Source organism: Hydra viridissima, unplaced genomic scaffold (assembly GCF_058129835.1).
Source record: "Hydra viridissima isolate aposymbiotic clone 2 unplaced genomic scaffold, HvirCarnegie_v1 scaffold_15, whole genome shotgun sequence".
Classification (NCBI taxonomy): domain Eukaryota; kingdom Metazoa; phylum Cnidaria; class Hydrozoa; order Anthoathecata; family Hydridae; genus Hydra; species Hydra viridissima.
In genome coordinates, this window is record NW_028324314.1 from 1,711,084 (window position 1) to 1,726,883 (window position 15,800).

The window sequence follows — 15,800 nt, forward strand, 5'->3', positions numbered from 1 at the left end:
AAATATATTTATTAAAACTGTTTTGGTCTAACAAAGAAATGGCATTAATAAATTCTATGAAACTGTATTTTTTTCGTATTTATCTTTGTTTAATTTTTCTTTGGCCATTTCGTTTGATTTAGAGTGCCTCTTTTGAAGGAATTTTTGTTAAAACACTGGATGACAGGTTTCTTTATCATTCTATTAATAGCTGCTCTCTGATTATCAGCTTTAGGTCGAACAGTATCTGGAGTGACAAAAACTTGGATTTTGGATTTGGGTATCAAAGGCTTATAATGAATGTTAGTTATTTCATGCTTGTATCGTTTTTGGAACTTCTTCCTTAAACAACTTCTCTCAAAGTGTTTGCTAAATATTGATCTGCATCACGTCATAAGGCAGGGTTTGACTTTTTACGATTGAGAGTTCCTAGCTATCAGTGTCAGCCTAATAAGAATGAACCACTTAAATATTTTTGTTAACTAAATTTACCACATCTAGTGATGAAATATATACATGCATATAAAAATTCGATAGTAATGATAACAGACATTGATGCTGTAACTCAACTCAAACAGAGAGTTCTGCAATGTTCATTACCTCCTTGTCAGAATCCTTGTAGCTTCGTTTGTTTTTCATAGCTTGTTTTCTTTTTCAAACAACTTTGCGATCACCAACTCTTTAAATTATCTTTATAGTTCAAAATATTTATACTGTTTTTAAAATCTAAAAGCATTTTTTTCTCTAAATGGAAAAAAAAAAAAGGATTTCGAAGATTGTTTTAGAAAAACATTTAAATTGAGATTAGCCTATGTCATGAAAAGTTGATATAGAGACAGGGTTGCTGTCGTCTACATTGATATGCCTCTGCCATACGTTTTATGTGCTTTTTGTAATAAAAAAGGTTTTATGACCATTTATTCACCTTTTATAAAAATTATATTTTGTACGAAAATGAACACTACGACCATATTTTATAGATGCACTTCATTTTTGCATACTTTACGATGTTTAAAGCATAGTCACAAGAAATAGATAGTTCGGAAACGAACAAAGGATCATTGTTTTAACTCTTTCATAAAAACAAAATATCGGATCCAGGTCTCCCATCCTGCACAAGTAGTTTTCACTTGAGTCACCTAAGCTGTAGCTATTATTTGTTGCTATTAATAATGCCTGGGGAAAATTGTGCTATTTTTAGATGTTCTGCTTCAAGACGTAATGAAGGAATAAGTTTTTTTAAAGTCCCTTTATCTAATTCTGAGTTCAACAAAAAGTGGGGTAATGATTTGATACATGCTATTACAAAAGATAGAGCTGTGGATGCTTCATTACGAGAACGTATTCGTATCAGAAAATATTCATATGCGAACAACATTTCAGTGTTGATCAATATTATATATGTAAGAAATCATTTAATTTTGAAACCATATATGTATATATATATATATATATATATATATATATATATATATATATATATATATATATATGTATACACACACACACACACACACACACACACACACACACACACACACACACGCACACACACATATACATATATATACATATAAAAAAAAAAAAATTTAATGCTTTTTAGATGACAGAAAAAAGTCATTGAAAGAAGGAGAATTGCCACAATAAAATTTACCTTATAAAAATTCTCATGCTGTTTTGTTCTCAAACCGATCCACTTCTTCAATTCAAAACCGAAATGAACATGTTGCATCTTCAGATGTTGTAACATCTTTGCCCTTATATAAAAACTTTGATGACTTTTTGAATCGTATAGTGAAGCTTTCAATTAGAAATACTTGGGAAATACATATTGAAACCAATCTTGCAGTTATTACTTTGTTACCTGCCAATCATATTTTGCCAAAATATGAAATTTTTGTGGATAGTTCCCTTCAGTTTATTCTACGTGTGTTTGAATGGATTTTATCAGAAGACCATGATGTTTATAAACAATACTCTCAATCATTTTTAAATGTTACTTTGTCAACATTTATCTTTCTTCTTGAGCGTTATGTATTGTGTAAGGGAATCCAACTTCCTAACATAGGTAAAGAGCTCCAATTCCAGAAGCATGTCATTCCTAAAAAATTCAATTATCATGACTACCAGAAATTAGCATTTAAACCATATTTAAATCAAGATGAGTATTTTCGCTCTATTAGATGCAGGATCCTTCTTTTAAGTAATGATGATATGGATACATGTGCAGATTGTTGTTCTTGTGTTCAAAAAAAATTTGCAGAACAAAAAAATAAATTATCTGTTTTAAATAAACCAGCCAAATTAAATGCCCCTATTAAGTTTACATCTCCTAATAGGATTAAATTAACTTTACAAAATAATCATCTAAAATGTAAACAGCTTGAGCAAAAACTTTTAAATATGCAATCTGCTATAGAAAACCACAGTGAAACTGTCCACTCACAAATCAGTGAAAATTTTAAAGAATTATTTTCAGCTTGTGACCAGGATAAAGCTTTTTTGGTCAGAACAACAAAAATATATTCAAACCTGCTGTTCCGAAAATGTAAAATATCACCCAATGATTATCAAATATTGTTTAAATTTAGCAGCTATATCTTATCTGCATATACTGATCTTCGCTATGATAAGAAAACTGGTAAGGGTATTTTAGTACTTCCCAGTTTGCAAACACTGAGAGGTTATAAACATTATATTCATCCAACTAGAAGTTTTAATCCTGCCATTATAAATGATCTCAAGTTAAAGTCTGAAAATTTTACAGTGCCAGATCGATTTGTAGAAATTATTTTTGATGAAATGAAAATCCAAGAAGATCTTGTGTGAACCTATTGGTTTTGTAGACTTGGGAGAAACTAATATCAATTATGGAACACTGAAAAATGTAGAAGCTATTGTGACATACGTTTTAGTGTTTCTTGTAAAAAGTATTGTCAATCCTTTTTCTTTTAGTTTTGCAACATTTGCTACAACAGGTATACTTGCTCATCAAAATATGCCAATTTTTGGAAGGCAGTTTGTTATCTGGAGCTAATAAACTTTCATGTTATTTTCACATCAGATGGTGCTTCATCATATCGTCAATTTTTTAAAATGCACAAGTTGCTTCAAGGTTATTTTTTTATCGCACAAAAAATATTTTTTCCAAATAACAAAGCTACATTTTTTTGAAGATGTCCCACATCCTATAAAAACAGCAAGAAACTTTTTATTTCATTCTTGATCAGGACATTTAACAAGATTGATTGGAATAATGGTTTTTTTTCTTCTTTGGTCACACATTCAGCAAATTTTTGAAGAGCAACTAGAAAGTGGTTTAAAATTTGTTCCAAAACTTACAAATTAACATATAAATCTAACACCATATTCTGTTATGAAAGTAAGTCTTGCAGCACAGGTATTAAATGAGACTGTTGGTAGTGTTTTGGCAAATTCTGGGCCACCAGAAGCAGCAGGTACATCCACTTTATTGTTTAATGCTCGATAAATTTATTGATTGTTCGAAATACATTTGATCACAGGTTAAAAAAGAAGCCATTTTTAAAACCATATGAATCTCTTCCTGACGAAAGATATCTTTGGTTAGATGAATTTCTTGAATATTTTTGTTTATGGAAAGACTTGATAAAACAAGGGCAGATCATTATAATGCTAATTCAAAATCAAAAATGTTTGTATCTTGGCAAACTTACGAGGTACTTAAAATAACCGTAAATTCATTTAAAGAAGTAGTTAAGTTTCTATTAGAAAATGGAGTGAAATATGTACTTTCAGAAAAAATTTGGCAGGATGACCTAGAAAATTATTTTGGTAGACAGCAACCATTAGGTAGGCGACGTGACAATCCATCTGTACGTGATGTAGGATATAATGATAACATCACTAAATCCCAGTTTTCAATAACTCCAATTGCTGGTAATGTTCATTCCCATAACATAATTCAGTGACATAAGTAGTTCCCCATTTTCAAAACGTAAGCGGATAGTTAAGACAAATAAATAGTGAATTTTTAAAGTTGTTTTTACAATTTTATTATTTAAATTTTAAAAATAAAAAAATATATATAAAATTTAAAATCTTATACAATTTTGTTGTATAAAATATTGCTATCTTTACAAAGGGTTGTTGGCTTTTTTTATCTCTTTTCGTATTGAATGTTTTTTAAAGTTTTTTTGACAATTTTATGCTTTTCTGTTAAGTCTTTAGCAAATGAAAATGTACGCACATGTATAAATAATGTCAAGATTTTCTTTAACAAATTTGAGCTGATCTCTTTATCCACTTTTGGATCGATTTCATAACATAAGGTTTGAAAACATGACTTTATGACAGAGCTCTCCATCATAAGTTCTAGTAAATCTGTAGTAACAATTTTTGTAGAAAACTGGGCAGTTTTTTCACGAAATTTGAATTGTTTTATTTATTTTCCACAATCCCCCTCTGTCACGTGCATCAATAAGGGTCTGAGTATTACCAGAATCTGTTTTACATGCTAGTAAAATTGCTATACACTGTTTGTTAAACTGACTGCAATAGTTTTTGCTGAAGCGATATTTTCTATAAAGTTTATGAATAATATACCCACTTAGTTTCTGCAAACATTTTACTTCTCTTTCAGAAAGTAAGTTAACAGAATTAAATTTAAAGGACATTCAGGAGGGATATTTTTTTTGGAGAGGTGAATAACAAGATGATTTGCAACTTCAATGATAAGAATATTTACTAAAGTTACATCTTCACCTTATATTTCTGGTAAAACATTTTCAGACAACAATCGATAAAAATTAGAATAAAATTTCTCAATATTATCATTAAACATATAAATTGTAGGTCTTATTACTTCCCAAAAGGTGGTAGCATCTTCAACTGAAAAAAAAAATGCATTTAAAAGCATCACGAATAGCTAATGGTAAGCACATATCCTTAGCAACAATAGCCACACACTCATTCAAAATACACTTTAGCTTCAAAGTGTGTAATTTTTTTAAACAATACTCTTTCATCGAATCATCTGAACTAGACTCAGGTTTGTGTTTTGACTTATTATGTCTTTCGAGTCCTTTAATGGATTTATAGACATTTTTACAAAGTTTACATTGAAAATTTAACGCCTCACTTGGAATTTCAGAAAGAGCAGTATCTATTTCCTTGTTAAAATCAATATCTTCATTTAAAAAATCACCATCAAACAATTAATACATATCATTTAAATTTACATACTCTAAGATCTCCATTTCGGTATTTGCCATATCTTAAGTATTTGTGCAGGATGAGCGGGCCGCATAAACCTATTTCAACATAAAAATCAAAGTTCAAAGGCTGCTGTCCGCGTTTCAAAACTATCTATTTCTTGTGACTATGGTTTAAACTGTAAACGCTATATGGAGCAAGGGTCGTTTGTTTAATTTGGTTAAGGATCTCCTGTTTCTAATTTTTTTCTTATTGCGTGTTTGGCACACATTTTGAGAGTTCTTTTTTGCAGATAAAGCATTTCTTTAGTCAGCTAAAGTTAAGTGGATGAATTTAAGTATATTGCCTCATAATGCCAATAAGTGGCTATTTGATGAAAAGGAGAATGATTGAGATGAAAGGAATGATTAACGCTAGCAGGCAAGAAGCGGTCCTTATCAGAGAAGTTGCAAGTAGGTTTTGAATATCCAATATGAAACAAGGGTCGTTTGCTTTTAATGGTTAAGGATGTGCTGTTTTTTGTTTTATCTTATTGTGTGTTTGTCAAACATTTCAAACGATTAGTTTTAAACATTTTGAGAGTTCTTTTTCTCAGAGGAAATATTTCTTTAGCCAGCTTATGTTAAGTGGATAAATTCAAGTAAATTGCCTCATAATGCCAAAAAGTGCTTATTGGATGAAAAGGAGAATGTTTTATATGGAAGGAATGATAAACGCTAGCAGACAAGAAGCGGTGCCAATCAGAGAGATTGCAAGTAGGTTCGGTAGATCCAATAGGTGGTAAGAAGTAACTTAAACTTTCCAAAAAAATATGCCATGATGTAACTGAAGCCGAAAGTATCATGATAGCCATAGAGCGAAGTATTGTGAAACTAACTTCATTTGGAGCTTGGCCTCCAAATCTATGGAACTTAACATTCTTTTATGCACAAAGAAAGACGTTTGGAGTTTCGCTGAACATCTCATGTCAATTGGAATTGGTAAAAGTTTTTTTGTTTTTTAAATATTGAGGAAATAAAACTGGTGGAGTTTTATGCAACATCTAACAGTTTATTATTATTAGGGGTGCACCGATGCCTACTTTTGGCCGATGCCGATGCCGATGGGAACAGGCCGATGCCTATGCATCGGCCCTGAAATCAAATAAGTAGTATATATTGGATATAGGATGGAATTATATTCTGGAAAGGAAATGCTAGATTCCATTTCAGTGACAATGAAAACAACATTTTTTAAGTTTTATTGTTGATTTTTATTATCCACCTTTTCTCTTGTTAATTAGAGCTAATGCTTTTAATAAAAAGCTTGTTTTCTAAATGTCATTATGTTTGAATTAAAACGATTTTGTCTTTTTTTTTATTAAGAAAGTTTTTATATAATTATTACTTCTTATAATTAGCAAATTTTAAGCAAATGTTTGTTCGAAATTAAGTTATATAACATCTCTTATATTGAATGTTTATTTATTAAACGCTTTTAATTTAATAATAAACTTGTTTTTAATTTAACGTTAATGTAAATATAATGAAACATTTTAATAGTTAAGAATAACTGCAAGAGTTTCGAATCAATCAGTTTTCTCTTTCAATTCTCATTCATTCAAAGTTTATACAATCTTTTATTTTCTAAAAAAAGAGTGAAAAAGCAAAAAAATTACGAAAAAGTTTAAAATGCTACTTTATCATTCATTTAAAGTAAAATTACACACAAAAAAATTTCTTTCTCTTTTATTCTACGCTTCTGGCGCGTAATGGAATAAGACTTTTCATTTTTAACATAGAATTTTCATTTTTAGCTTAGATATAATAATAAATTAAAAACAAATCAACAATGAGCAAAGCAACTAAAAGTCCAATCGGGGACTATTTTGATATTGATGAAAAAAATCGTTCAAAGGCAATTGTAAATTTTGCAAAATGAAAATATCAAGAGGAGGCTCATCTGGCAAAAAAATGAAAACACCCAATTTAAGAGGACATATGAAAGCAAAATATGTAAAAGTTTTTCAGAAAATAGAAGATCTAAATGGTTTCAAAAAAATTAACACAGAAAAAAATAGCTATGTCATTGGATCTACTTTAACCACTAAAGAGAATGATAACAGCAAAGATTCCTTTAGCAATAGTGTTACAGTCACTCTAGAGCAAAAACATCAACCTAAGCTTGAAGATATTATTAATAAGCATAAGAAATGGACATCAAGTGATCAAAGAGCTCAAAAAATAACTCTGCTTATCGGAGAAATGATATGCGTAGACATTCAGCCATATTCTTTAGTTATAGATCAAGGATTTAGCAAACTAATTATGCATCTTGAACCTTGGTATACCATGCCCTATAGAAAACATATGGCCGAAACAGTTGGTCCTCTAATTTATGAAAAAATGAAAATACAAATTATGAATGGTTTAGCAAAAGCAGATTTTTTGAGTTTCACCACTGACGGATGGACTACACATCACAATATTCTAAGCTTTTATTCTTTAACAGCACACTGGATAAACTCAGAGTTTAATTCTATGACAGCGTTGCTTCAACTTTAAAAAATAACAGGCTCTCATACAGGTGTAAAAATATCAAAATTTCTAAAGGATTCTTCAAATGAATGGAAAATACCAACTAACAAAGTGTACTTTGTCCTCTCAGATAATGCTGCTAATATGAAATTAGCTATAAAAGAAGCTGGTTTAGAAAAAAATTCTCTAAGTTGCGTAATCCACACTCTTCAACTTTGTATAACCGATAAGCTTTTTAGGCAGCAAACAATTGTGAATGATCTTATAGCTAAGGCTAGAAAAATTGCCACACACTTTCACCATTCTTCGTTCTCCATGGACATGCTACATGAAATTCAACAACAGCTAAAGTTACCCCTACATTCACTTATACAAGATGTAATTAAGAGATGGAACTCAACATTTTACATGCTAGAAAGGTTAGTTGAACAAAAAACCTCACTGACATTATTTTTTATCTGAAATCCAAAGTGCAATGCCTCTAATCTTACAGAAGACCAATGGTTATTAGCTGAGACACTTATCTTAGTTTTAAAGCATTTTGAGGCGGCTACACTAGAGATGAGTGAAAACAGGGCATCAGTGTCTCAAATTATTCCATTTACAGTTTCAATGGAAGCGTACCTAGCCTATGCTTCAGAAAATGTAGGTGAAATAAAAACTATAATAGAAGAGTTAAAAAAAGATTTTATTTCAAGGTTTTCCAGCTATAAATTTAATAAAAGCCTGAACATTTCTACAGTTTTAGATCCAAGATTCAAACTGAGTTATGTCATATCAGATGAGGAGAAAGAGGCTATAAAATCAAATATTCTAGAACAATATATGAAGCTAAAAAAAACGGATATTACAGAGAGCCTTATAACTACCGACAACTTAACTATATCAGATGATGAAACAAACGCTTCATCTGAATCAACCCAAGTATCTAGCTCTCCACTCAAAAAATTAAAAATGGCAGAAAGCATATACAATTTTTATCAAGTTTCAAAAACACCACCTGAATTAAAAAAATCAACGAAAGCGAAGAACAGTAAAAAACTTTCAACAGAGACACAAATTTTATTTTGAGAAAAAGGAAAAAATGTGAGCTGTAATAATTTTAAAATAAAAACTTTGCTAACAATTTGTTCTTTTCTGATTTAATTTAAATTATTAAAAAAAAAACGTTATTTCAAATTATTATGAATTATTATATAAATAATAGTTATGAAAATAAAATAATATTGATAATATTCATTAATGGTTAGTATTTTGAACAATAAAAATTAGGATTTTTTTATTATAGTTTGATTTTTTTATCAACTTACATTTCTTATAGAGTTGATGAAATAAACTTTTACTTATCACTGCCTAATCTGCATCAAAAAGAATGTCCTTATAAATGGTTGGGAAATTACAAAGAAACATGTATAAAGAAACACTCTAGCAGCAATAGTATTTTAGACCTCTCATACCTAGCAAAAAATTATTTAGGAGCTCCGCCTTCTTCTGTGTTCAGCAAAAGATTGTTTAGTACTGGGGGAAATATTTATGAATCGACACGGTCCCGACTAACTGCAGAACACGGAGAACATCTAGCTTTTGTGCATGCAAATTGGAATTTTTTTGGAGAAATGGAAACAAAAAAATCGATTCACAGCTTTATATAAAATATTTTATTACTTTTCATAACATTATAAAAGTTTGTATTTCTTTCTAGCATAACACAAATTGTTCGATTATGCTTAAAATATGTTATACTTTATGTTTATATTTTTTAAATTTGCATTTCTTGTTTTTGAACTTCTCTCTTTGTATAGTTTGGATCTTTAAGTTATATAGTTAAATAAAATTTAAAAAATTTCAAAACCATCGGCATCGGTCGGTGGTTATCACGGCTGATGCCGATGCCGATGCATCAGCTAAATGACCGATACATCGGCAGGCCGATGCCAATGCCGATGCATCGGTGCACTCCTAATTGTTATTATTGTTGTTGTTGCTTTTGTTGTTGTTGCTGCTGTTGTTGTTGTTGTTATTTTAAATGAAGGTAATATTTCACCCCGATGGGTTTACAAGCTTCTGAAAAATCTGTGGAAGGAAGCAGATTATTTTTACATCCATATAATTTGGGGGAACCTCAAATGGTTTGAGTTGAATTTTGTGTAACGGGCAAACTTAGTTTGGCGTTCACATCTTGTTTGATCAGCTCTTCAGATTACATCGAGGTTCTGAACAACTGTTTGGTTATATTTAAAGCGATGTATCTCGCAAATATTTCGTATTCCAGCAAGATAATGCCAATATTCACATTAATTCGACGACAAAATCCTGGTTTAAATAAAAATCAATGTTGTTGTAAGCAACCTGTAACCATGATCAATACCAGTGGAAAAGATCTAGGGAATCAATGCACAACTTATTTTCGTTAACAAATCCAATACAATCGCGCCACTGAACTTAAAATAAGCAATTTCGGAAACCTTGGAGAAATTTGAAATAGATATTCTAAAGATTCTAAAAATTCTTCTAAAGATTCCGGTTAAAAATATGCTCAAGAGAGTTTTTCAGGCTATCGAACGAGCTGAAGGTTCAAATGACTATTAAAAAACGCAAAAACGTTCAGCAAGGTGATTGTTTTATCACATATATACATTGAAATAAAAAGTGCGGGCTATAGAAATTAGCCATTGAATTTCACATAAATGTAGGGGAGAACGGAGCTAGTTGGCTACAGTTTTAGTTTTTGAGCTCTGTGCATTTCTGGGTGAACTTTTTTGACGATATCAAACTGCAGTTCAAATGAATATGAATTTGGCAAGCATGTTCAAGTATCAAAGATTACAAAAAAAATGATTGGTGGCCCAAAAAGGGCCTCCGAAAAAGAAAATGATATGTGCCAACTTACCCAGGCCTGGGGTAAGTTACCTATACTCTCAGGGTAAGTTGGCGCACCATATCAAAAGAGACAAATTTAGCAAATTAAGTATCTATTTCAAGTGCATCTTTTTTACGAAAACTCTTGATAACTTTTATCCAACAATACTTTTTGATCTTAACTTTTATTGCCTTCAAATTGATCGAATAGACTTACCTTCTATAAAAATAGCATCAACAGCACTTTTTTGTAACATTTTTAGAATTTACAGGCCTGTCTACTTTTCTTTTATGATTTCGCATGCTTGTAGATCTGCAGTGCTATATAACTTTAGTGAATATACGGCTAATGCAAAAAGTTGTGAGTTGGCACATGTTGCCAACTAGCCCCGCCATCATTGTGCCAACTAACCCCAAAAGCTTTTTGCTCACAAAATGGCTTATAAATTCCCTAAAATGCGAAATATTGAAACACAAAATTTGGTTGGTGTAGAGTGAACCAAACAACACTTACATCTATTCGATCTTGCTTGTAGCTAATTCTATTGCTTTTTTAAAATTGAAAAAGTAGTAGTTACAAAAGTTACAAAATTAAAAAAAAAACACAAAAAACTTTTATGCGCATGCGCTTGTAACCCTGATACTACACTGAAAGATGAATTAGTTAAATAAGAAGGCTCCATGTGAATTTCGGAAATCTCTGGTGGAAAATTCCAAAGTTAAACGCAGTGTGTCAACTTACCCTTTAGCCAACTACCCCCGGTCTTCCCTTTAAATAAATTCATTTTAGAAATACTTTATTAATGCTTTCGCCAGATTTGTTTTCCATTTGATACATTTGAAGATCTGTAATTACAAAAAAGGTAAAAAAAATACCTATCAAACGAACTATGGCTGAAAAGTGAGTGCGGCTATATCATATAGCCGCATTGTTTTATCCTAATTCAACTTTTTTAATTTTAAGTGCACCAAAGTTGTCTTGTAATCAGCAATATGCTAAATAACTTTATATAATAATAACATCAGTTTCATGGTTTCAATACAAGAACATGTTTTCAATCAAATGAGACCACTTTTTATACATAAAATAAATTCATTTTAATCTTTAAGAAGCTACTCCCTTATAAACTGAATTTTTTAGCAATTGATATTAAGCCACTATTTTTAGGATTATTCCTTATGAGGATTTCTTCAAGAAAGGGTGTACGAAAATAATTTGAGAACAGTTACTCAAATTAAGCAAATTATCGCAGCTGTATGGTTCAATGCAAAGGCTTTCGGTGCAAACGCTTTCAGTGCAAATGTGTATTAAGAAAATTTTGAACAAAATTTGAGGAGTGCAAGGAAAGTAACAGACACCATACAAATGGTTTTTCAACAACCGTAGATGAAAAATAAAAAATCTTTTAACATTTCTTGAATTTCAACTCATGCTACCTTTAAACTTTTGCTAAAATAAATGAACACCATGTATAATATATATTAAAATAACGTTAAAACGACTGGATTCAATCAAGAAACCTCCAAATACGTTTGTCCAACCGTGCTTTTATGGCTTCATACTTCACTGTTGTCTAGTCCAGGCAACACCATTTTTTTTCAATATAGGTTATGAGGTCGTTCACTCTTATTTCTTTTTTTGTAAGCGAATCGTACGTATGAAGGAGTCATCTTTTCGGTTGTTCTCTTTTTCGGAAAGAACCAACGAACAAAAAATCTTTTAAAACCTTTTTCAGTTGCAAAAGTGTACCGATTGGCTTTAAAATCATTTATCATGAGCTTTTATTAATTAATCATATTCTCAAATCAAATTCGTTTTCCATAGCAATGCGTATTTTATTTGGTACAACTCGCAAGACCGTTCGGCCTCGACTGCCTGTGTTTTAATAATATTCGCCTTTTCGTTTTATTTCTAACAGCGCTTTTAAATCAAAAACTTCTTTTTTGCTTTTTATTGAGAAGCTTTTTAGCTTCTACTTTCCATGTTATGCTTTTCTTGATGCGCAACTTTTGTGTGACGAACTCATTCTGCATGGCAAACGCTTTCTGTTGATACTTCTGACTCGATCTTTTACTTGTTCCACCGCATTAACTCGCTTTTCTCTTTCAATATCTAGTGTGCATATAAATTCTGCGTTGAGGTTTTTTTTTTTTTTCCTGAGCTTTTTTTTGTTCGGTTCTAAGTTCTGCATTTTTGAACCGAAAAGTTTTTGTTTTCGATGCTTTTTTTATTTACAACCTGAGCAAACTGCGGAGCTGAAACTCTTGTTTTTTTTCCTTTTTTCGTTTGCAAATTTGATGAACACTCTACGTTAGTTTCTGGCGAACATCTGAGAATTTTTCGTTTTTTTATCAACGTTACTTTCAGCTTCTTAATCCGTTGTTCTTTTTTATTTGAATTCTTTAATCAGTTCTACTGAAAAAATTCTTCCTTATTTCGGTGCTCCTTCTTCAAAGCTAAAATCTTACGTAGGTATTCTAATCAAACTTGTTCGTGATGGATCTGTCTATTTGTGACGTTGTCCATAAGCTTAATTTGCTTAATTTTTCTCTTTAGCTGAGTTTTCAAAGTAACCTTTGTTAACTTGTACTATTTTTTCAACTGCTTGAGTTCCTTTTTCCTCAGTTTTTCTCCCAGTTTGGCTTCGTTTAATTTAAATTGTTATTGAAAAAAAAAAGTATTTTTGTTTTCATCTGCGAGCATTTCTTCTTTTTCATTCTTTAGCAATTCTAGGGAAGTTAGATTGGCTTCAGCCCAGTATTTTTTTTTTTTTTAAATAACTTAGCTTGCTTTTTACCACCTTTTTTTTCCAACTTTTGTTTTACTGCCTCCTTTTTTTCCAACCTCCTCGCTTTTGGTTCATCTCTTCATCCGACTCGTCAATTTAGATCTGATTGATCCGACTCGTCAATTCTAGCTTTTAATTTTAGGATTTCTGTATCAATGCAAGCTTTTCCCAGAAGAAGAGTGTCAGTGTCACTGTAACTCTAAAACAGGATTAATAAAAATGGCGTACTTATGATAACAGTTTTATCTTTCACAAGTTTTGTATTAAAGAGACAAAAGAATTTTTCATGTAAAAACAATTTTTCGTTTTTTCTCCACGTATCTCCAAACGTATTACGTATAAATCTAAATGCCTCAAAAGCGTTTCGTGTTAAATTAAAACTCTTTTTCTTTTTATGAATATGGATTAATCAAATTTAAAAAAAGATTAAACCATTCGAGAAAGAAAGAGTCTTACTTCTTGATTAACCAATATTTCTGTAACCGCTCTATCAACCTTGACTCGATTTGCTGAAATACACGGAAGATCAGAATATCTTCCCTTACATTGTATTTATCATATATTGACGTCACGTTTGCGTTTACATCTAATAAATGTGTAATTTGACGTCATATTTAATTTACGAGATTTAAAATTCACGAGATTTAAATAATATTTACCTATATGGAAGATTCCCTTTTCACCTTCACATGGACATTTTGATGACCACTATTTATACAGTCTAACAACCAGAGAAATCCTGAGCAACAATTATAAAAGAAGCAGTTTCTGAGTTATGAACAAAAGCTCTCCATATTGTTACTGCTACGATTAAAATATGAAGAAAGTTTACACAAAATTGCCTAATTTATGGTTTGATCAGATTTTTTACCAGCCTTTTGTAGCAGAATATGAAAACTTTTTTTTAAAAAAAAAAGGATGTTAAAAAATATCTTTCAGTAAGTTCATTAGCAGTTCATCAGCAGTTAATCAGCAGTTCATCTGAACAAAGCCTTTCTGTTATTTTATGCTTCCTTAAAGCAACTTCTTTGTTTTTTTTTATTAACAAAGCTAGAAGTTACTTTAAAGTTTAAGCTAAAACAAACAAAATTGATTTTTGTGCAGAATTTTAAAAAAAAAGTTCTATAGAACTTTTAATGTAAGCAGCACTAAATAAGATCAATGAAAAATAAGAGCTTTTAATATTTCATCAAACACCTTCTAACACAAACATTTTTGAGCACTTAAAACATTTTTTAGATTTTCACTCTGATGATCATAATGATGCACTATTTTAATTTTAATATATTGACACAAACTTATAAAACTAAAAATATTCTTTTCTAAAGCATCATTTGGCTCATCAATATAATTTTTTTTTTACAGAACCCACAACAAATATTATACCTTAAATCTAAGTATAAGAAGTAAAGCACATTAGAAAATAGTTCAGTAATATGATCAACAAACGCATGCCTCCTCTTTGAAAGTATCTGATAACATTTAGAAATTAAAAAGCAAAAAGGGATGAGAGAAATGCATACTTCTGCAATGTACTTTTCCTACACTGATTGCACACCATTCCCACCAACTGTAGGTGCTATTTCATCAAGAGCTTCTACAAAACCAAATTAAGCAAAAAAATTTTAACATGAAGTATAATATTGGTAATTAAAATAAACATTTAAATTTAGATTTAAACTTTTAGATTTAAAAGTTTAAATGGCTTATTTAAATTATTATTATTATAATTATTATTATTATTATTATTATTATTATTATTATTATTATTATTATTATTATTATTATAATTATTATTATTATTATTATTATTATTATTATTATTATTATTATTATTATTATTATTATTATTATTATTATTATTATTATTATTATTATTATTATTATTATTATTATTATTATTATTATTATTATTATTATTATTATTATTATTATTATTATTATTATTATTATTATTATTATTATTATTATTATTATTATTATTATTATTATTATTATTATTATTATTATTATTATTATTATTATTATTATTATTATTATTATTATTATTATTATTATTATTATTATTATGGCAATGGAGGCAAAACTGCTCTGCCCTGGACTATAGTTTAGTGCAAATATGTTATCTCTCCTTTCTCAATTTCCTAACACTCTCCATAGGACATTGATCTATTTTCCTTCTTTTTCGTGTTTTAACAAATGGAAGACTACTTTCGATTATTTTTGAACATCTTTTATAAATGTTGCATATTAGTTGTGCTATGAGTTTTTAAAACAAACATTATGAAAACTTTTGTATTTAATTCTAAGTAAAACAACGATATTCCCTTTGAAGTAAGAATTTTTATAGAAGAACACAAATTATATAGATTGTTACCATAAATTATATACATTATGAACATAAATTATATACTTTGCTTTTTGGTAACCAACTGTATAATGCATAAATAACTAGTATCTAAAT

General features: G+C 29.8%; 1 long non-coding RNA gene and 3 pseudogenes across 1 annotated transcript; 3 read left to right on the top strand and 1 right to left on the bottom strand.

Moving 5' to 3' along the window:
* Positions 1-1,151: 1,151 nt before the first annotated feature.
* Positions 1,152-3,984, top strand: LOC149878096 (uncharacterized; annotated as a pseudogene).
* A 3,018-nt stretch (positions 3,985-7,002) lies between these two features.
* Positions 7,003-7,715, top strand: LOC149878097 (uncharacterized; annotated as a pseudogene).
* Positions 7,716-8,096: 381 nt separating this feature from the next.
* LOC149878098 (zinc finger BED domain-containing protein 4-like) lies at positions 8,097-9,451 on the top strand (annotated as a pseudogene).
* A 2,517-nt stretch (positions 9,452-11,968) lies between these two features.
* Positions 11,969-13,924, bottom strand: LOC149878099 (uncharacterized). The gene is made up of 2 exons (XR_016447485.1): positions 13,793-13,924; positions 11,969-13,535 (listed from the first exon to the last, which is right to left on the bottom strand). It is a non-coding gene; the product is annotated as an uncharacterized LOC149878099 (long non-coding RNA).
* Between the last annotated feature and the right edge of the window lie 1,876 nt (positions 13,925-15,800).